This window comes from Myotis myotis, unplaced genomic scaffold, assembly GCF_014108235.1.
Source record: "Myotis myotis isolate mMyoMyo1 unplaced genomic scaffold, mMyoMyo1.p scaffold_m19_p_3, whole genome shotgun sequence".
In the NCBI taxonomy this organism is placed as follows: domain Eukaryota; kingdom Metazoa; phylum Chordata; class Mammalia; order Chiroptera; family Vespertilionidae; genus Myotis; species Myotis myotis.
The window spans coordinates 7,027,979-7,051,050 of NW_023416335.1; the positions used below are offsets into that span (position 1 = coordinate 7,027,979).

General features: G+C 39.9%; 1 protein-coding gene across 4 annotated transcripts in view; it reads right to left on the reverse strand.

The window, feature by feature from the left end:
* SORBS2 (sorbin and SH3 domain containing 2) overlaps nt 1-22,824 on the reverse strand; it is a 197,640-nt gene extending 174,816 nt beyond the window's left edge. For all 4 annotated transcript variants that reach the window (XM_036298344.1, XM_036298345.1, XM_036298343.1 and 1 more), the window contains exon 1: nt 22,291-22,824. The gene's annotated coding sequence lies outside the window, so the exon portion shown is untranslated. The remainder of the gene's footprint in view (nt 1-22,290) is intronic.
* Nucleotides 22,825-23,072: the final 248 nt, after the last annotated feature.

The following is a 23,072-nucleotide window of genomic DNA, read 5'->3' on the forward strand; positions in this document are numbered from 1 at the left end:
ACAGGAACCCATTGTTTATCCTGTTCTGGGTGTACATGGCCAGAGCATTGTTCGGAAAACTTTGAACAGGGTCATTTCAATGGAGTTCACTGAGCTTTCAACATCTCAATTGAGCGGTGGAATTTGTCCTTGTCAGAGAAAGAGTGATTTTGAAAGGATAGTCAAGGCTAGTGATGTATTGAGTTTGAATATGAAATAACCTTTGACATTTCCATGCATGCTTTCTTAAAATGGTGAATGCTTATCAGAGGCGAAGGGATGGTGGATTAGGAAGCCAATAATTTTCCAGCTTTGCATAAAACTAAAGACACATGCAAATGTGGAAATTATTTTAAGCATCCTTGTCTCATGGTTTCTGATTAAATACCATACATTGAAGAAATGAATATACATCATAATAATTTCATTATAAGAGGCAGTTATCTATAAATAGTTTGTCTTTCTATCTATATTTGCCAAGAGCACAATGATTGAGAGCAAGGTTCTGGAGGCTGTTGGCCACCATGGAATTTGACTCTACTGCCCCCAGCAGGGTGGCTACTCACATCTCCTTGAGCTTCAGTTTTCTCATTAACAAAATAAGAATAATAGCAGTACTTGCCCCATATGATTGTTATGAAGACAGAATGAGTTAGTATATGCAAAGCTCTTCAAACAATGCCTACCACACAATAGGCACTCCTACATTATGGTTATTGCCATTATTATCATCATCTCCTTGATGCACAACACATGTAGTTAAAAGCATGGATTTTATAATAAATAGTCCTCAGTTGATTTTTTGGTTCTGCCTCTTATTAGCTCTTTGAATTGGGCACCATCTCTGAGTCTCAGTTTCCTCATCTGAAAAGTGAGGATATCAGTGGCCTTAGAGCAGTGGTTCTCAACCTGTGGGTCGCGATCCCTTTGGCGGTCAAACGACCCTTTCACAGGGGTCGCCTAAGGCCATCCTGCATATCAGATATTTACATTATGATTCGTAACAGTAGAAACATTACAGTTATGAAGTAGCAATGAAAATAATTTTATGGTTGGGTCACAACATGAGGAATTGTATTTAAAGGGCCAGAAGGTTGGCCCTTTAAATACAAGGGCCCTTTAAATACAAGGGCTGCTCTAAGGCAATGGAGCAGCCATGGGCAAACTATGGCCTGCGGGCCGGATCCGGCCAGTTTGAAATGAATAAAACTAAAAAAAAAAGACCATACCCTTTTATGTAATGATGTTTACTTTGAATTTATATTAGTTCACACAAACACTCCATCCATGCTTTTGTTCCGGCCCTCCGGTCCAGTTTAAGAACCCATTGTGGCCCTCAAGTCAAAAAGTTTGCCCACCCCTGCCCTAGAGCATGCTTAAGAGGATTGAAGAAGATAATGCATGGTAACCACACCTGGTCCACAGTAATCATTGGTAACTTTTAAAAATCAGGTAGACTAATATTTTTGTAAATATATTAATTGATCTTCACAAACATATGCACTTTTACTTCGCTAATGGGGAAAATGGAATGGATTGGACAAGTGTAGATATTGAATTTAATTCCCGTATACTTTATTTCAGAGAGCTCACATTCAGAGTTTTATGGGTTTTTAAAATTTTAATTTTAAACAAGAATTCATGGAATTGTCAAATGACAGGAATAAGAAAATTTCCATCTCTGCTAATGACTTGGTCTGTGATTTATATTAACAGTCTCTTTAAAGCAATAACAATATCAACTTATTTTCTGAGTAGAAGTAGATTGAAGAGGAAAGATATTGGTATAAAAAGGAATAGTAGATGAGTGGACAAAAAAAACTGTGGTACATTTACACAATGGAATACCATGCAGCTGTAAAAAAGAAGGATCACTTTCCCTTTGAGACAGCATGGAGGGACCTGGAGAGTATTATGCTAAGTGAAATAAGCCAATCAGAGAAAGATATCTATCACATGATCTCATTCATATATGGAATCTAATGAACAAAATAGATCCAGAAATACAGAAGAATGGAACAGACTGTCAAATCTCAGAGGGAAGGCGGAGGAGGGTGGGTAAGAAGAGATTAACCAGAGAACTTATATGCATAACCCATGGACACAGACAATAGTGAGGTGAAGGTCTGGTGGGGCAGAGTGGAGAGGGTCAATGAGGAGAAAAAAGGGGGACATATATAATACTTCCAACCATAAAGATAAATTAAGAAAAAAAAAAAGGAATAGCCTGGAGGAAGTGGAGAAGAATTGACTTTGTTAGTCCCTGTGAGCATTTATATTCCCTTAGCCGGTAGGAGGAGCAGAGTTACGGTCCTATCCATTCATGTAACAAACAGAGACTAACTTTTATCCATTAACTACAATTATAATGGACTAGAGGCCTGGTGCATGACATTCATGCACTGGGAGGGGGGGTCCCTGAGCCCAGCCTGCACCCTCTTGCAGGCTGGGAGCCCTCGGGGGATATCCAACTGACGGCTTAGGCCTGCTCCCTCTGGGGAGAGGGCTTCTGACATCCTTAGCGCTCGCCAACTGTGAGCCTGGCTTCTGGCTGAGGAGCACTCCCCCTGTGGAAGCGCACTGACCACCAGGGAGCAGCTCCTGAGTTGAGTGTCTTCCTCCTGGTGGTCAGTGCACACCATAGTGACTGGTCGTTCCACCGTTTGGTTAATTTGCATATCACCTTTTTAATATATAGGATAATAATTGAAGTAGGAGTATGCCTTTATTAGAGCAAGAATCACATTGCAGGAAAAGAGCCTCAAGGTTTTGGAGTCGGGCAGAGCTGACCTCAGGGTTTTGCTTCCCCAGTGGCATGCCCTGTCACTCTGGACTAGTTACTTAATCTGTCTGAGCCTTGACTTTCTCATCTATAACATACAGACACCACCACCTACCTTTTTGGGAGCTTTTGAGAAGATTAAATGAATCTGTGTGTGGAAAATCAGTAACTAGGTCAAACGCCTGTTGCAGAACAGGGTTTGATATGTCATTGTTGCTATTTACCTGTCTTTTATTATTAGACTGTAGGCTCCTTGAGGCAGGACACCTTTTAAAAACACAAGTATAGCAATTCCTAGCCCAGCGTCTCAAAAATACTGAGTGAATTTAGGATGTCCCCCAAAATGTATACACACTTTGAGTCATTATAAAGGCAGTGTTTATTAAAATACATTTCATTTTAAAAATGTAATAGAATCAGCTGTTAAAGTGCATATATACATTTTGGGGGGATGCCCTGTATGTGGTGAACAAAGCAAGACAAGGCTTCCCTGAATGGAAAATTGAAACCACCACAAAAGCACATGAAGGCTTGACTCCCTGAAGTGAAAGTAGCCGAGAGAGACAGGCGCTGACAAATTCAACTGATGTTCTGAGGAGCAGATTTATGTAAAAAGTAAATAAAAAACATTTTCTTCCCATAATGCATTTAGAAGGGAAAGTCAAGCTGTAAAAGACAGAGAAAGGCTGTCACAGTGACCATTATGCTACTGGAGGGGTTAGACAGGGGTGGGCAAACTTTTTGACTCGAGGGCCACAATGGGTTCTTAAACTGGACCGGAGGGTTCTTAAACTGGACCGGAGGGCCGGAACAAAAGCATGGATGGAGTGTTTGTGTGAACTAATATAAATTCAAAGTAAACATCATTACATAAAAGGGTACGGTCTTTTTTTTTTTTTTAGTTTTATTCATTTCAAACGGGCGGATCCGGCCGCAGGCCGTAGTTTGCCCACGGCTGGGTTAGAAGTAGCATCTTTAAATGGGGCTATGTTTGCATTTCACCTATATTTTTTTCCTTTGTAAAAAGGTGGTAATGATGTAGGCTCATGATTTCTGTTAACTTTGTCCAACTTCTTTAATTCACAGGAGTTATATAAAATTCAAATCTTCTGCTTTCTTCCTGGGCCCCCCTCTCCCCTCCCTCTATTCTCTCTTCCCCACACTGGGCGAGTATCTCCACCTTGGGAATTCATAGGTTTTATGCCTAAATCCAGTGACACTGATCCTGGAGGGGCAGGTTTTGTGTGTGGGTTTTACCCTAGTTGCTGTGTCTGAAATTTCTCAGCGAGGACATAGTCTGGAGACTTTAGCACCAATTTTGGCTTCTCCTATTTCTTACCTTTCTTTGAACCTGGAATCGTACATAACTGGAAGGAGTCTTACAAAACCTACCCAATTATTTATTCCCTTTACATTTAGAAAATTGGGGTGCAGAGACTCACATTATAGGAAAGCCACTGATCACTATGATCGGGGTCTGAGAAATAGTGTGTGTGTGGGGGTGAAAGGGCACAAGTATATCAACAGCATATTCTATATCTGAGAGGGGACAGGAATTCCCACTGGGCCCTGTCCGTTGGATAGGAGCACCAGTTACAACAGAACCCACTGCCCCTCTCTTTTGCTTGGGAGCAGGTTTGATAGGAACTTGCTATTTAAACCCCTAATGCACGATGAACTCGGTTTGAGGTTAACGCTGCCCACAATAGTAAACTCATTTAAGTATCAGGTGATGGCTCCAACTGGAGCAAAAAAGGTTCGGAGAGAGAAAAGGAAATGGACACAGAGAATGGAGAAGATGAGACTGGCAATAATTTCAGTGAGAAGGGATTCAGTGGGAAAAGACATTAATACACTGTATCCCAAAGAGAAAATCAGTACAGTTTGGAGCTTTAAAGTTCAATATCAGGTACATTTTAATTGAGACACTCGAGTAGAATAAAATGATCTTGGAATTAATTATCAAAGGGAAACAACACCGTTTAGGATAATGAGAAAAATGGCTCATGAAATGAGGTAACTCTCAGTGAAAAATTATGTTTATCAGTGCAGGGCTTGCTTAGTAAAAAATTTTCTAAAAAATAGAAAGCAGCGGCTGAGTTCATTTTATAGCATTCTGCTAGGGTGCACTTATTTGGCAAGTTTCACAATTCGACCCTGTAATGAATGCTACCTGCAAGGACAGATAAAGAGGACTAAATTGAGGTCACCCTTAGATTTGCACACGCAATGCCGGGTAAGAGAAGGAGGAATTGGAAAGGTTTGAACGAATGGTGCCCATCACTGGTGGCCAAACCCGAGCTATAAATTGCAGTGGCTCTACCATTCCGTAATGCGAACTTGGTTTTCGTGTTACCGATTGAGATCTAGCCACTTGGCCTCTTTTTTAAATGACTTGTGCCCATTCGAACACGCCTTTGAGACTCCAAGTTGAACTTTGGCACCACCTTCTATTTTGGGTAACCACAAAGGTGGTGGAAATTTCAAGTAGTAACAAACACTCTAACCGACAAACTGAACAACATGAGCCGGTGCGTACACGGCTCTGGGTTTCAGAGGGCGGCCGAGGGCTCCCGTGATGCTTTGGGATAGTTGACTTACAGGAATGGACCAGGGCCGGTTGCCTTTGTTACGATGAGTTTATTCTTCCAGTGAACATAATATTGCTCTTTTTACCCTCAAAGATCAGCTAAGGCCCATCTCTAAAGCTTATTGCCTTTTTCCTACTCTTACCCATCTCATTCACTACAGCTTATCTTATCCGAATTTGAGCTTAATAGAAAGATACTCATGCACAACTTATTAAAAATATAGTCATAGCAATTTCATTTTCCCCAAATATAACTTATCCAATTATGTTACATTTATAATAATTTACATATTATATAATCATGTACATATATTAACTATATTATATAGGATTATATATATATGTACAAACTATAAATAATTAAATTTACAAATTAAAGTCATAACTTTATTTATAAACTCATCTCTATTTTTGTTTTTAAAGGATAAATTCGTGCAGTGCCTTCAGAATACATTAATTTCTTACAACAGAATCACTCAAGACAGACATAACAGTTAAGTCATCTTGATTTTTAATGCAATATTTCATTAATCTCCTTTTTAACTATTAAAGAATTCTTGAAAATGTACACAATGAGGAAGGTTATGTGATTTTGCTGCTATTCTTGATTGTCAACCATCTTCTCACTGTCTTAATGCCTTTGGAAGTTGGTTTTGAACTTGAGGTTTCTTCCTACACATATAAATACCTATAAAGTCTTGCACTGCTGCCAAATCAAAGTGAGCAGTTTCTCATGGGCTATGTTTGCCATTTCTGTTTCAACAGGAAACAATATACCTTCTGTGATGAAAAGGTTTATGCATGGTCCTGGCTAATTTCTAAGCTGATGAAACATGGCTCTAGTTTCACAGACTTGGAGGAGATAGGAGACTTGGGGTCTTATTTCTTATTATCTCCACTCACTGCTCCAGTGGTTATGTTAACTGGGTTCTAAGAGGAACTAGCCTGGAGTAAGATGTAAAACACAAACACAATGAGGTAAGTAAATCAGTCTATTAACACATACCGATTAGTGTCCAGACTCACATACAAAGACGCCTTTAAACTAAAACAGTCCTGATTCTCACTTACGTGATAATCACTGTAGCTCAACACGGAAAATAAATGTATCTTTGTCATTTCATCTTTTGGATATGTGCTAATGGTTTTGTCCAAAATAGATAAGGACTATAAATGTTGGGAATTATTACAAGACACCGAGTAGCTGAGTGACTCTAAAATTGGAATTGTTTCAATTTTGACAGCCAAGATATCTACGGGCTCATATTTAACTCCATTCATTTGCACCATCGCGCTTATAGATGGTCTCTTCATGTAAAAGAAACTTTAGCATTTTAATGTCAAGAATGTGAACAACTGACTTTATTAATTTGGGGCACAACTCAAGGTTCCCTGCTCCTGTTTTCCTGCCATGAGCCACTGTTGTTAACTGGGCATTGACTCTGTATCATGGAGATGGCTTTTCTCTTCCACATCACATAAATGGAAGAAGAGCTGATCGTGGTGCGTGGTTATAAATAGTCAGCAGTGTCAATCCTCTGAAGAATTTGAACATTGAGTTGAAAACCATGAGTGCAGGGAAAGGTAATAAAAGCCATTGATATGCTTTTAAGAGCATAGCCGTTTGCTACTGGTAACAACACTTACTGACATGGTATTTCTCATGAACAACCTTCGAGGTTTTTCTAAGCACTAATCCCGAAAAGTATGCCAATTTTCAATACAACTTAGAAACGAAATCTGTTTAAAAAAATATATATATTTTATTGATTTTTTACAGAGAGGAAGGGAGAGAGATAGAGAGTTAGAAACATCGATGAGAGAGAAACATCGATCAGCCGCCTCCTGCACATCTCCCACTGGGGATGTGCCCGCAACCCAGGTACATGCCCTTGACCGGAATCGAACCTGGGACCTTTCAGTCCGCAGGCTGACGCTCTATCCACTGAGCCAAACCGGTTTCGGTGAAACGAAATCTGTTTAAATTAGAATGAGTACTCTTGCCACATTTCATTATCATCTGGTGGGATGCATAAATTCACCACCTCCATCCATACGAACCAAATAGGAGAAATACATTTACGAATACAGAAATGTTTAAGGCAAAACTTCATGTGTTGTGTTTATAAGGCTCATATATTCATAAGTTGGGCAATGCGGCCTCAGGTACAAAGTATAAATAGACCTGGAGAGAGCAGGTCCCATGAGGGCAAGTATATCTCTTTTGCTCATAGAGGTCAGAGCCTAACTCGGGGTACAGCTTCCCTCCTGCCAGTGAGAAGTGAGAGATGGGCTAGTGGATGAGCAAAGTCAGACAAGGCAGGTTATATAAGCCATTCTGAACAGTGGATGCTTTCAGGATGATTGTTGGAATTGTTTTTTTATTTGCTTATTTTTCTCAGTATAAATGCCTTGGGTGATCTCTTTCACCTAGTCCAGCGGTTCTCAACCTGTGGGTCGTGACCCCTTTGGGGGTCGGATGACCCTTTCACAGGGGTCGCCTAAGACCATCGGAAAACACATATATAACTACATATTGTTTTTGTGATTAATGACTATGCTTTAATTATGTTCAATTTCTAACAATGAAATTGGGGGTCACCACAACATGAGAAACTGTATTAAAGGGTCGCAGCATTCGGAAGGTTGAGAACCACTGACCTAGTCTGTTAGGACTTACCCGTGCAATGAAATTTAACATAAACATCAGTGCTCACACTTGCTATCAATTATACCAGGTCCTCTTTAAAAAGTGTGCAGAAAATAAGATTGTTTCCCTCCCAAAATATATGCTCCCTGAGTGCCCACTTTCTTTTTCAGATCAAAGTGCAGTTGTTAACAAAGGGAACTTGTTCGGCATGTTCACAGGCACAAGACTCTTAATGCTTTCGAACTCCAATTGAACTGTTTTGGGTTCCAAAGTAGAACTAATCGTTCCTAATCCGGAGGTAACACCATCTCAGCCGGTAAACAGGACCCTTGCCACTGAGCTCAGATGCAGGTTAGCTGGTCCGTTTTCCAGGGCTCCTTCATCCAAAAGACCTCCCAAATCAAAGTGCGGGCACAGTATTGCAATGAAAATAAATCAAGCCCTGGCCTGTTTTGCTCAGTGGATAGAGCGTCGGCCTGTGGACTGAGAGTCCCGGGTTCGATTCCGGTCAAGGGCACATGCCAGGGTTGCTGGTTCGGTCCCCAGTATGGGGCGTGCAGGAGGCAGCCGATATTCTCTCATCATTGATGTCTCTATCTTTCTCTTCTTCTCCCTTCCTCTCTGAAATCAATCAAAATATATTTTTTAAAAAGGAAATCGATAAAATATTTCTATCCAGAGGTTGTTTTTTTCTTTTCAACTTCTCTTGCTTCATATTGTAACGTTGTAATTAGATGTGTAAAGTGGATTGGTGCCACACCAGTGTCCTCTGGTCCTCATCTATGGGCGCCTCTTCTTTAGAAACTTTCGTAACTTAATGGAGATGCGGAAAACATGGACAAGCCGAAAGAGGGAAACCACCCACAATCTCATGCCAAAGAAATAACCATCATTGACAGCCTAGATTGTTTTTCCTCCCTACCTCTTTTTGTTGTGGCGCTATTTCTGGTCTTTGATAATAAAGAAAGTGGTGTGCTCTTGTAAGTAAATGTTTTCACAGAGCCCCAAACAAAACTGTAGAGCGGATGATGAAATGGGAGTTATAACATTTTCTCTTGGCTGATCTGTAGTTCCCACAAACAGGCAAGTCTAGAAAAATGTTAGCGTTCAGGGTTTGGAATCTGGCCGACTCGAGTTGAATCCTACCTTCCTCACACGGGTGACCCTGTGCAGGCTGTTTAGCTTCTCAGAGCCTGCTTCCTCTTCTATAAAATGAGAATAATAGCCTCATCAGAGTGTTTTTGTGAACAGTCAATGCGAGGTATTTGAAGAATTTGGCAAGCTGCCTGCCCCAGTATGCATTCAATGAATTGTAGCTATTATTATTATTTACAAGAATACTTACAGTTATTTTGCATTCTTAACTAACCCTGTAGGTCAACACCATGTAGCATGAAGATTAATTTTAGATCAGCCCAAGAAAAACATAATTAAGCAAGTCAATCTCTTGGGAAAAGATGATATAATGTATTCTTAAGCAAGCACTTTGGCATGGCAGGATTAATTAAAATTCTTCTCTATTAACATGGTAAGTGGCAGGATGGCTATTTGCCATTAGGATCTTTAAAAATAGCCATCTCCCCCATTCTAGCCTAACGTCATGTTTGCAGCTAATACTCTGATAATTTATGACCCAAAGATTAGCTTGCCTTGGTCTGCTGTAATTCAGTCAAGGCCAGAAGGTACAGAAGTGTGTTGTTAGCCTCTCTTAGAAGTTTCCTTGAGTTTTAAGTTAAACTTCAAGTTTAAGAACTGTGATCACTGGAAGCCTGGTGGATCTTTATAGTAAGAAGTTTTAGAATTTTTTACTTATTGTGGAAATTAATTTTTATTTTATGTAGTTTTTTTGCTCGGGGCCCAAGCTTTATTATGTCAAGATCTCTGCCACATCCCCATTTTTCTCTCATCCCAGGAGATGCTTGCTGAGGGCAGAGATGTCCTTGATTTAGAGCCAGTTATGTGCTAGGCACTGTTGTATGTACTTGGCGTGAATTATTTCATATGATAGAAATAATGGTTCTATGATCTAGGCACAACATCCTTGTTTTTCAGGTACCAAACCTGTGGTTGAAAGATGTTAAGTCGCATGCCCACGAAGACCAGGCTCATGACTGGACCTCACCCGCAGACGCCTGCCCTGTCTGATCCCTCCTTTCCTGACACATCAGAGGGACTTACATGCAGAATTGGGGGAACCTTGTCCTTGACAAGGCACAGTACAAAGGGAAACACTAAACACTAGAAATTTCAAAACACTAGAAAGTAATTTACATTTCCTTTTTCAAAAGAAACACTCTTATTTATTGACTTTTAAAACTAAGCAACCAAGAATAAATAACATCAAATTGTTTATGGACTATAATAAATGACACTTTTAACTACAATCAGGATTTGTATGATAACCTTATAAAGAAATGACATTAGGCTGGCGAGATGGGTGAGGGAAGGGAGGAGAGACAGACGGATGAAGAGGAAGAATGAAAGTAGACCGGAATAGGGGGTGTGGGGGTCACACTGATGTTTATGAGTGCCTGTGGCCACCTTGGTGCTTGGTGCTATTCAATCAGACAGTTCCCTACTTTCATATAGGATGCAATACAGGGGAAGTCTGACATTGGCCATTAGCTTCACATTCTTAAGGTAGGGAGGGTCCATGAACACAAAGCCCAAAAACACAAGAATCCAAATAATGTGCCTTCAAACATGATCCTGGAACTGCAGAAGCAGAGCCCACCCCAGACTCCCAGTGATTCTGGTTCTCGGAGGGAATTCCAGGCTCTGTTCCCTTGGTCTAGCTCTACTTCCCCATCCACGGTCTTCTGACTTCCATGTTGTAAAACTCTCTTACCAAGGGAAGGAGTGGGGAAAGAGTGTTTTCTTGAAGGGACAATGTTAGCGAGAAGCTGCCAGACCCCTACCAGGTTGGGGATTCCGTGGGCCCCCTCGACATGAGGCAGGATTCAGGATGACAGGGTTCTGGCATGACTGAGGTGCTGTCTGTGGGGTGTGTGGGAAGGCTATCGCAGGATTCATGCATCCTAAGCACCCCATCCCGAGGAGGAGCAGCTTTTCCTCTGGCCAGAGAGAGTGTGGCTGCCAGTAATGAAAATGATGCCTCACACTAGTTCAAAATCACTAATAGTCTTGTTATACACACCCAGCGTGAGTCCCAAAGGGCAAGAGTGTTCACATATAACGCCTGAAATACAAATTGCCTGCAGGGTTGGCTTCACGGTCTGTGACTTGAACATTTGCACCTGACTGTGCACTTGGAAGGACCAGGTTCTGGGCTTAATGCTCTGTGGTTGTATCTTGAAATTATTAATAATTGTTGAATAAAAAACTCTCCATTTTCCTCTTGCTCTGGGCTCTGCACTTTATATAGCAGTGGCTGGTTGGATAATAAGTTCAACACAGATCACCAAAGTCGCCCCAAATTTCTGAGACTCCAGTCTCACATCACACCTTTGAAAGACAGATCAAGATCAGGAGCAGTTGTGGCAATTCTTCCGTCTCTCCTGCTTCTGCACAAGCTCTCCCTATCCCCGCCTCCCCTCTCTGCACCTTCATAGAAGCTTTTCTTCCTTCACACCTTCATGGAAGACATTGATACTGGTCACTCGTAGGTAGATATGTGCTGCACAGGCTATGGAGGTCTGGAGTTCTACTGTCCAAAGTGATGCCATCAGCCATAGTTGGCTCTTGGGCACTTGAACCGTGGCTGGCTCACATTGAGATGTTGTAAGTGAGGTGGGGTTAGGGGAGGTGGGAGAGGGTAAAGGGGGGTAAGTGGTGATGGATGGAGACTTGACTTAGGGTGATAAACACACAATTTAGTGTACAGATGATGTGTTGTGGAATTGTGCACCTGAAGCACATATAATTTTGTTTACCAGTGTCATCCCAATAAATTCAATAAAAGAGATGTTATAAGTGTAAAACACACACTCTAGACACACATACACATAAATAATGCAAAGTAAGTCATTACTATTTCTTATACTGACTACTTATTGAAATCATAATATTTGGATATATTGGGTTACATACAATATATTCTAAAAATTGACGTCATCTGTTTCTGTTTACCTGTTTTCATGTGGCCACTAGAACATTTAAATTTATATATGTGGCTTGAATTTTCAGCTTAAACTATATTTCTATTGGTCTAGACACCCCCTTTCCTTTTTAAACTATGATTTGAACTATTTCCCCTAAATGTCCCTAAATGTTCTCCACCTCAAAAAGTCTCAAACCAATTTCACTCTCATCTCCTTCAAACATGCTTTTTCTAGATATTATTTTCTCAAGACAGAAACCTGGTCATCAAACTATTCCCCTGCTCCCATCCCCAAGTGAATACTAAAGTACTCTTGGTTCTAACTCCATAATCTCTCTTGATTCCAGAACTTTCTCTCCAGACCTATTGTCTTGCCCTAGCGGAGGCTTTCAGCCTTCCTTCCTGTCACTTGCACAATTCTGCTATGCAAAATCCTTGGGATTACTCTCAGCCCACCGCAGTCTTAACACCTTCCCCAGCACAGATGTTCTATAACAGAAATCTCCTTACGTCACTTTCCAGTTTGAGCTCTTTCAATGGCTTCTCATCTGAGTAGGAACCAGTGACACCACAATCTGGCTCTGGTCTGCTTGCCCAATCTGACTTTCTGGCTCTCCATATCGGCATGCTGCATTCCAACCATACCTAAAGACTCTAAGTCCTGAGAACACTTCCTTCTGCCTCTGGGCTTTAGCACGTGCTGTTCCACGGTAGTGGTTGGTTCAGCGCAGTCTGACACCAAACCCACATACTCTTAGTCCCCACCCTCTCCTCAGTGGTACCTCTGGAGCTCCTATGCATGTCGTGTATCCCTATTCACTCTATACCACACTGAGGTAGAACCGTCTATCTTTATTTAAAAAATAATTTTTTATTGTTGAAAGTATTACATATGTTCCCCCCTCATTGCCCCCCCCCCAGCCGGCCCCAGGCCCCAGCCCCAGGCCCCAGCCCCAGGCCCGGGCCCCAGGCCCTCACCACCCCATTGTCTGTGGCCATGGGCCATGCATATATGCATACAAGGTCCTTGTAGAACAATCTATCTTTAAGGCTGTTTGGCAGTCACTATTTTAGATGCATCCCACTTAGGCGAGTGACTGATAGTCATCTTGACTGAATAAATCACTCACTCTTTTCTTCCTGACCCACCTCTTCAGTTCATGGCTGTTTTGCTCTTGCCTGAGATATAGAAACTGTTTTTCTATAAACATTTATTGCTCTCTTCATTTGATCTGATATACTGTTACCAGTTATATCTTTTTAACACACAAACATGACATAAGCATGACTTTTCCCCACTTAAAGGAATTTTCAATGGTTCTCTTTCTTGTAAAGAATCAATCCAAACTACTCAGCATGTGTGAGGCTGGTCCTGGTGCTGGTGACCAAAATAGGTGTGGCTACAATTCCATCTGTGTTTGTGGTGTGCCAGGTGCTATGCCAGTCATTTATAATCATCTCATATAATCCTAATGATAACCCTCAGAGGTGAGTATTATTATTATCTCCCCTCTATAGGGTGTGAAACGGGTCTAGAGAGGCCAAGGGACCTGTTCCCACAGTCTCAGCAGCCATAGAGCTATCAGTTAAAATTAGAGAGGATGTGACCAGCTACCTTATTTTAACATAGCAACAAGAGAGACAATGAACTTTAAAAGTCTGGAAATAGGAAGTTGGAGAACTTGTTAGTATGGAGTCAAGCCCATGTACAGGAAAGGGTTACTCCAGATATTCTAGCCCACTTGGCAGTTATTAACTTATAGCTCTGATGTATTTGTTGGGCAAGTATAGTTTGATGATAGTCTTAGAATCACTTATTCTTGCCAAATGAAATTCTGATTTTATTTCCCAAAAGAACACACTGACCAATGAATAATCTGACCTTTTGGGATGTGACATTCCTCATTGTCAACCAACACAGGCCTTTCTGCTCTGTTGGCCAGATAAAATGCTCTCACTGAGATGCTTCGGATAGCGTGTATACAGGTTTCTCAAAAATGCCTTTCTTCTGGGTGGAAATCAGAACATGTGAATTTCATATCAATGCTTTCCCTAATTCCTACTGAACTCAGAAGTTCTTTTGGTCAAGTGACCCCGTCCAATAACAAATACTTGGAGGACCAAAGTTCTTCTAGGTCCTAGCTGTTACGCTCCTGTCCTCTCCTCCTCGACTCAGCCTTTATCTGGACCAGGGAAACGCGGCACCGCTTCTCACAGGCTGGGGTAGAAGCTGATGTAATAAAATGACTGAGGAGTCTGCGAAGGAGGCAGTTTGTGAACAGAATATTCCCCAGGAAACTCAACTTTATGATCATAATCATTTAGTTCTTGACAGCTGTAAAGGTGAATATCAGTGCCAGAGTTTTGACAGCATGTTTTCTCAATGCATCCCAAAGGAAGCTTAAGTTTAAGGTTCAGAGTGATTAGGGTGTGTTAACATACCACATAATAACATGTAGATCGAGTTCAATTATTTCACCAGAGAACTGTCAGTCTGAGGCACTGAAAGGACATTTGGGACATTGGGTCAAGAGGAAGGTGATTTTCAAACCGAACTAGATTATTTACGACTTTTATTGTCAGTTGCTTTTATTTCTACAACAAGGGAGATGGAACTCGCTGTTACCAATAAATCTAAAATTTAATTTAAAATATATTAAAACACTCTGTGCACGTCAGAAGGGAGTGTTTTTTAAAATTCAAGAAAAAAGTCATATTAATTGTTATGTAAATAAATCAGTTATGCTAGTCTTACAAAATTAAATCTTTGGTAGAAAATAAGTCAGCGATACAATCAGCTTTCAGCCCACATAGCCTATGAAAAGTTATGTTTCTCAATAAAGTCAGTGTCAAGGAAATCACGATATATTACCAGTCCTCTGAGTTATTAACCTAAGAAAGCACTCTTCCCTAAACAGATGTGTTTTCAACAAGCGAAGAATCGTTTTTCTGGTAGTGGCGATAACTGAGCTTTTGCACACATTTATAGCTTTCTTGGTTGCCAGAGGTAACTAACATACAACGAAGTTGCTCAGAAGATTCCATTCTGGGGGAAAGTCCCTAGTGGTGAAAGTGAGCCAGGTCACTTTTGGTTGTGCCATGATTTCCTTTGTTGAGGAAGTCTGATGAGTTGAGAGAAGGATTTCTCTTAGTGTTTTACATGAAAAGCATACTAACCAAACACACATAAAAAATGCAACAAAATAAACCAACACACGTTGAAGGATATGTGGACTCTATTATTTTTCTCATGATGAAGGTTACATGGAACCACATACTGTTTACATTACTTTGAGTCTATCTCTTTTTCCTGGTGTGAATTTTGTCAACATTTGAGACAGCAACCTTCTTGGGTTAATCATCTAATCATGCCTCATTTACTCTTGGCTGTACCCATGACAAGATGAGAGGGGTGAAAACAGGAAGAAGACACTATTGCTTTTTCCAAGAGCTCACTTGCTTCTGGAAAGATCAGATATATAGGAAAACTTCATTAAAATGAGATTAAAAAACACTGTAATGTGCAAGTGATAAGAGAGCCGCTAAGAAGGAGCAACTCAATGTGTTGTTCATTAAATCTCTCTTTGGGAAACAATTTTAGATCACACAGAATACTTCTGGAAAATTCCAGTTAAAATGTCCTTCAAAGTTTTGTGATTTCCCAAACCCTTCATTGAAAGTTAATATATGTAAAGCTCTTGGATAGTAGCTAGCACAGAGTAAATGCACATGATTTGTATTATCAATATCTCTTGGATTGAAGAAAATGAATAATTTTTTCCGGTAGTTTATTGAAACCTAGTTACCAGGTTTTTGTTGTTTTCTTGAGTTTAATCGGAAGCAGCTATTTTGATTGACCCTGTAAGTAGCTCTTAAGGTTTGTAACTTGAAAAGATCTTCCAGATGGGTACTTTTTTTCTGTCCTGAATTCTCTGTTTAACAATATCCTAAAGGCTTAAAATAAAGATCTGCAGTTTTGTGACTCTAGGCTTAAACTTTTTTGTTGTGTGCTTACTTAAAAGGAAATATAACTCTTTAGTGCCCGTCACAGTACTTGATGAATGTGGCTGTAACCAGAGGCTTTAAGAAAGTTGAGAGTAGGAGTCAATTTTTCCTGGTGTTTGAATTAGTCACTAAATAGCTAAGCTTCTGGTTATATTCCTGCTCTATATCATTGGTAAAATATAGTGCTTCTCACCTATACTTCATTTTTTTAAATAATAGCATTTTCTAGTTTTCATCTCTTTTTCTTCTCCTCTGTTTTATGATTTAGAAAGAACAACAGCACAAAACAGGAAAACTTGTAAATTACGATTTTATCTCTACATTCAAGCAGCATCTTTCACTCAGTGTGTTAGCATCAGCACTCCACCAGGGGAAGGAGATTGCTGTGAGCCCTTCATTCATTCAACACACACACTGAATATTAATATGTTGACCTGTTTGCTGAGCGCCTACAACGTTCCAGCCGCTGTTCTAAAGCGAGCTGAGTTGCCCTGTTACTTCCACCCTGCCCAAGCAACCCGTAACTTTTCCCGTCCTCTTGCCCCTCACCACCTTCATGACCGCCTTTTACCTAACCTGGTTCAAGCCGGTGCTTGAGGTGTATTAAACAGCACACATCCATTCACATTGTTCCAGAACACCTAAGTGGTTAGAAGTCTTTATCTTCACTACTCGAATGCTATGTTATATAAGGTTCCAAATCTAGATGTTGAGAGGCAGGTTCCTTTAAAACCCATTTATCCCCACAGGATATAATGGAGAGGACTCACTATACTGCAATTATATGTCGGACAGATTAGCTGCACTTGTTTAAGAAGGTGCTCAGACGGTTCCCCAGATGACACAGTTAGCAAAGAACAGCTGAAGTTGAGATCTAATCTCTTTCCCTCTGTTAACTTTAGCTCAGAGAAGTGAAATCATTAGGTGTGACAGCGCCTTGGTGACCTATAAAATAGCTCACTTTAAAGCAACCAAGCGTTGCTTTCTTAAACTGATTTGATTAATAGTGTAAAGGGTAGGACGTTCTCACAAAGCATTCAGATCTGATATTAGTGCTATTCGGAGGCAGAAGTAGCTGACTTGTTTGTTAATGGGTGGAGGGGGATTCCCACAGTCCAAAGTTTGTTTCTTTTTATCAAAGGGGCTGCTGTCTCCACACATGGTCACTTTCCTAGAGAACACGTGTCTCTGAAGAAGCTAACTTCCTTTCTCTAGAACTAGATACAGGGACTCCAACGTTTTAGAGGAGGACAGAATAAGCGTGTATACTGATTCATTTTCTCCAGCACGCTCAGTTCTCCCTTAGAATGTCTCATTTGCATGGAGGTGCCATTCTTCATGCCATCCCCTGCTTGTACACTCAGGGGATTTTTTGTAAGTGGTGCAGCTCTTGGTTAGAAGCCTGTTTTACTATGGTTTTTTGGATTCCTGTGGCTGGTCCTTAAAACCGTATCAATCTGGAAAGGATGGTGAATTGAGTAAGACACCAGAAGGTTTGGAGCCTGAGAGGTTTATGCTGCCTTCACATTCAGCATTCCTGAAAAAGTTTACTAGAAAAAGGAACCCCAAAATAATGATTTTTATATTGATTGGACCAAGTCTTCTATGTAAAGCAGAGGGTACAATTCATTAGAAGGAAGTATGATATGCAATTTACACCAACTATGAGAAAACATCTCAAAGGAGAGTTGTAAGAATTGAATATCTAGGTTAAATTAAAAAATCAAAAATTTAAAAAGTAGGCAACAGTTCAAATGAAAAAAAAAAACCCTCAATTATCATTGAAATGTTCAAATAATGTTCTTTATTAAAGATAAATTTTCCTTAAATTATCACATGGATATAAAAATAAATTAGGAAATATAATGAGAATATTGCTAAATTTCAGTGTCTTTGAAGTAAGACAATTTTCTTTGAAGACCCTCGGTTAAATTCAGGAAAAGTGAAAATTTTCTGAACTTTTTGCTCAAATAATGTTTTTTTTTAAAGGTGCAGAATTAATGCTGGATCTATGAGTACCTGACCTGAATGTGGAAGAGGAAATCACTCTTTTTGGCTACAATTCCTAGCTGGTAAATAGGACATTTCTGTTTGAAGACTAGGGACAGTGCAGTGTAGTGTAGTTTTAATAGCTAAGCTGTGTTGCCAGAACTCAGAATAAAACCTTGCTGATTCTCAGTCACTTTTTCAAGTCAGATCATCCCTGAGGTTAAGCTGGACTGAGAGTTCTTATTCATCGCTATTTAGAACTCAATATTTCCAGAAGTGTTTCCTTATAATCAAGTGTATTTGTTTTAACTTTTTTTGAGAAGTGATGTAGGTAAAAAGATTTTGAAAATATTCATATAATTCTTTGCAGTGATAATTTAGAATTAATGGACATATCCTTGACTAAATTATTAGTTTAAGGAACATTTAGAAAATTATCTAAAATAATCATATGTTATAAAATGCATTGAGAGCACACTCTTTTCATTTGAATATCAAAAATAGTTATACGTAATTTAGGCCTTTAAATTTTATAATTTACTTAAGGTATATTAAAAATAATGCAGAAATACTATAAAACAATGTTTAAAATCTAATTACTACGTACAATTTAAAATAATTGATTAAATATGACTTGTCTTTAAGATGAACAGAACCAATTTCAATGTTAGTTATTATTTAATTAGCATGCTGTATATTAAAATCAGCTGGAAGGTAGCCAAAATAAACATTTCAAGGACAGTATGCTAATTAAGAGTTGATATTTATATTATTTTTTATACAAGTTAATGATGGAATATAATGTGAAAGAATTTAAGTGATTTCCTAAATATTTCCTTTTTGGAGTCAGACGCGCTACCATTGCGCCACGAGGTCCTTAAATATTTGCTTTTTAATTCTAAGTATTTGGACATTTAAACTTCTTAACCTTTGCTACTTTATGTATAAGAATACATACAATATTAATTACAACTTTTGTTTTCTACATGGTTTGTCTTAGAGATAAGGCATTATATATTTATTACATTTTAAAATTCCTGATCCATTCTTATTTTTTATTATAGCATTATGGAAATTTTTCTATAAAAAGCTATAGAAATTGAAGCTTATTTTAAAAATATAATAGGCATGCCATCGAATAAAGGATGGAAGTCTCTGTAACTAAAAGCATGTCTGTATCAGGAGAGTTACTCCCAGGAACTCAGATACTACAGGGAAGGATAATGGAATCAGTGATGACAAGTAACCTTTCAGGTTTATGTGAGAAAATGAAAATAAATTCTGCAATTGTAGACTTTATTTCAGTACTTGGTCTCTTTCCATTTCATGAGTTTGATTTTCTTCTGGCTTCACTATGAAAGACAATTCCATAAGTATCTCAGTTACAATCAGCTATTCATTATCATCAATTCAACATTCATTTTAATGGTCTGATTTTAGAGCAGCTTTCTAACAGGGAAAACTTAGTATACTTATTTTCCCCTGCAAATTTTATAATAGCTGTAAATTAAACAAACAAGCAAGCAAGCAAGCAAGCAAACAGCATCTTCTAGATACTCAAGCTCTCAACTTGTTTTGTTAAAAACTTACACATTGCAAAATTTTCCCTCAGAAAATTCTGCTATATTATGGAGCATATATAACATTGTTTTTTTTTTCAAATTGTGACCCTGAAGTCATATTTTCATATCAGGACAATGAAAGCCTCATTGCTGTTTTTTAAATGTTTTGAGTTTTATCTGATAAAAGGCAGTATAATAGATAATAGGGCTTCTATTTCAAGATTGAGCCTATATTTACAGTAACCAATCAGACGGTAGTGAAGGCCGAGGTTACCAGCACACATCTGAATGCCAATTTCTGGACACTGGACGAAGCACATACAAGATGAAGGGAATCTGGAAGCCATGAGCAGACACGTGCACTATGGTACAGCAGACAGAGCTGTAGACAGAAGAGTCTGAAGTGGCCGAAGGGGAAGGCGAGGAGGAGTCCGGAGAGAGAGTCTCACTGGATTACGAAGCATGGGGAGGAGCGTTAGGAAAAAAGCCTGTAGGTAGCTTTGCAAAAGTTTGCTATAGTATGTTTGGGAAATTACATAGTAGCCGACATTGCTAGCAGGTGAGTTGGAAAGTGGCATTTATAAAGCTATATAAATAGATAAAAGCCAAAGTGCAAAGTCTTGAAATTTAGGGATTATATCTCTGCATCTGATTCTCAAAGTTGTGGAGTTAATAACTATGTTGATATACTGTGACATAAGTGAACTTAAAATGCTCATCTTTCATAGCATATCACTTTAAAAGGTTACTAATGTAGAAAAATAACACAGGTATAAAGTTTGTGTGTCACGGTAGGCAGATGTGTCTTAAGTATTTCCTCACCCAGTTCTTCTAAAACTCCCTGAGAAAGACGAATACAAAATCATTTTCTTGCTGCAGGTCTTTGCACTGTGTTAAGTCTGAGAACTCCTTTTGCAGTGCAAAGCTCTGAAGGGAATTCAGCCGAAGAGAAAGTCTTACTTACCTTTCATTCTGCTATAAAGAACCATTCTTTTGGCTACTTCTATTTATAGAATTTGACTCAAAACTAAGTCTGTTCATTTTAAGTTAAACATAAGTGAAGAAGGATGCCATCACCTCACCATTTTATCCCATACACTGTCTCTCACACACCAAGAGGCATATTCTTATTTGTTCTCATTGTTAAATGTTTGGATTTGATCCTCTACACTAAGATCTGTGTTTTTATATCCTGAATATTGGTGACATTGAGAGCAGAATATTGGTGACTACACTTTATAATTCTCTTATCTTGGGGTATATTGACATACTTGTGAAATAAGTGATGTGTACTCAGATGTAGCAATGAAAATTGTATTATTATACTTAAAATTAAAAGGTGCCTCCCATGTCACTCATATTTTGGAAAAAAGGAAGCAAATAAAAATATTTCTTAGAAGTAAGTCTAGGATTTACTATATATACTATTTATTTGACATTTTGTGGTAGACTTAATCTTTAGCAGAGGTTTTGATTCAAAGTTTTCAACAAAAACAGTTTTCCTTATACATTTTCAATAGCAATGTAAATTATCTGACAGTCCTGGTAGACCAACAATAGAATTGATTTCGGTAAAGCTGAAATGCTGCTGAAACATAATTCATCATTATTTGGTCACATCCTTAGCAAGGATTTCGATGTGACTGACCAATTTCAATCCACAGTAACAGCTTTGTTCCTAGGAGACCATAAATCAAAGAAACACGCACTAAGGGGCAATTCCTACTGCAGTTCAAAGTCTGTGCTATTATCATGTAGCGATTGACAGCAAACATCGACCGCAAACATTAGCGCCCGACCTTCGCAGGAGGTGTGTGGTGTCTTGGTTTCACTCTCTATCTCTGAAACCTATCTGCTTGTGAGAAGAACCTGTGCCGTCAAAGAAGTTTGACCAGCACATACAGTAGCCGTGCTTGCATTCAATGTGCAGATTTCACTTCCTTTCTTTCCTTGGATTCTGAGCCGAGGTGCACAATGGGGGTGTTGTGCTCTGGGCTAGCGCGGCGTGCATGATACTGGGAGAGGACGTGTGAGCTGCTTCCAGCACTTACACTATTTGCTTTACAGCCACCCCCCAACCAAACCAGACAGCACACCGAGGCTCTGTTCAGAGCAAGCAAGTATAACATCCACTGGCTCTTAGGTTCTGCCTTCGGAATAGAATTCCTGAAGTTGGTAGTATACGTAGATGTGTTCAGAGTGAAAACTCATTAATGCTGAGGCTTAAAAACAAATGCTTCAAATTTTCAAGCCTCTGATTTTCCACGTAATTCTTTTAATAGATGTCAAAGTGCAGTTCATGAAAGAATCCATTGTTTGTGAGAGAGAAAGGTTGTTGGTTATAAGACTATGCAGAATGACAAGCCAGTATGGTTTATTAAAATAGTAAATATTTATCTCACATCCCAAGGCACATTAGTAATGTTTTCATTTGTTTGTTTGCTTTATCATCCGATTTCTAGAAGCTAAACTCACTGAAACAATTCTGTGTCTCGGACACTATTTTGTGGAAGTGTGTGTGTGTGTGTGTGTGTGTGTGTGTGTGTGTATGTGAATGAGTGTGTGTATACTTCCATGGCAAATCAGACAACAGCAATGTATATAAATGTTGCAGGTTAAGTTTTGCTCCAAGTTATTGATAAAGCTATGCTTTAAGAAAAGCAAAAAGCTTACCTCTGTCAGTCCAGTGGACACGCGGGGACCGCCTGCTCAGCCGCGACCTCAGCGGCCAGGCAGCTGCTCTCGGAGCCAACAATCTGTTAACAGGAAGCAGGTGAACCTGAGAGCGGCCGCCTGGGTTCCAGTCCAGTGCCCATCGAGCACACACCTGCTCTGCAGACCCGCGGCTCACGGCCCAGCCGCACAGGACCCTGCTCGCAGGCGGTAACGCCCTCCCTTCAGGGTCAGTAGTTTTCAGGCTGAGCAGCTAGAGAGCTGCTGAGATACGATTGCAGGGCAGGCTTGCCTTTCCGAGACAAAACCCTTTTCTGCCGTCTGATAGCAGATATGAGCATTATCTCGCTGCATTCCAGTGTCTCAGATCAGCTAATAGGAGCGGCAGTCACCAGCCCGTCCCAACGGCAGCTTGCAGGCGCGCCGGGCTCTGATCATTGTATCCTAACATGCCCATCACTCCTCTCTCCTCTGAACAGATTTTTTAAAAAACTGCTCCTTCCAGGGGAGCGCTCAGCAGAATGTGCCACACTGTTTCCCGTAAGTAAAATGGCTGGTCCTCTCAGCCCTGCTGCAGGCAGCTCATTGGGTTCCACCGGCTTTGCGTAGTCATAGCAACAACCAACAGACAGCGGAGCCAGCAGGCATGGCTGGTCATGTGCAGCCGGGGGACGCAGCTTGTGAATTTCTTTTCATCAAGCTCATCATCTTCTTGAGGAGGGTGGCTTCCGCTGTCCTGCTGACTGTTTCACTGATAGTACAAGTTTTCAGCATTCAGGAGG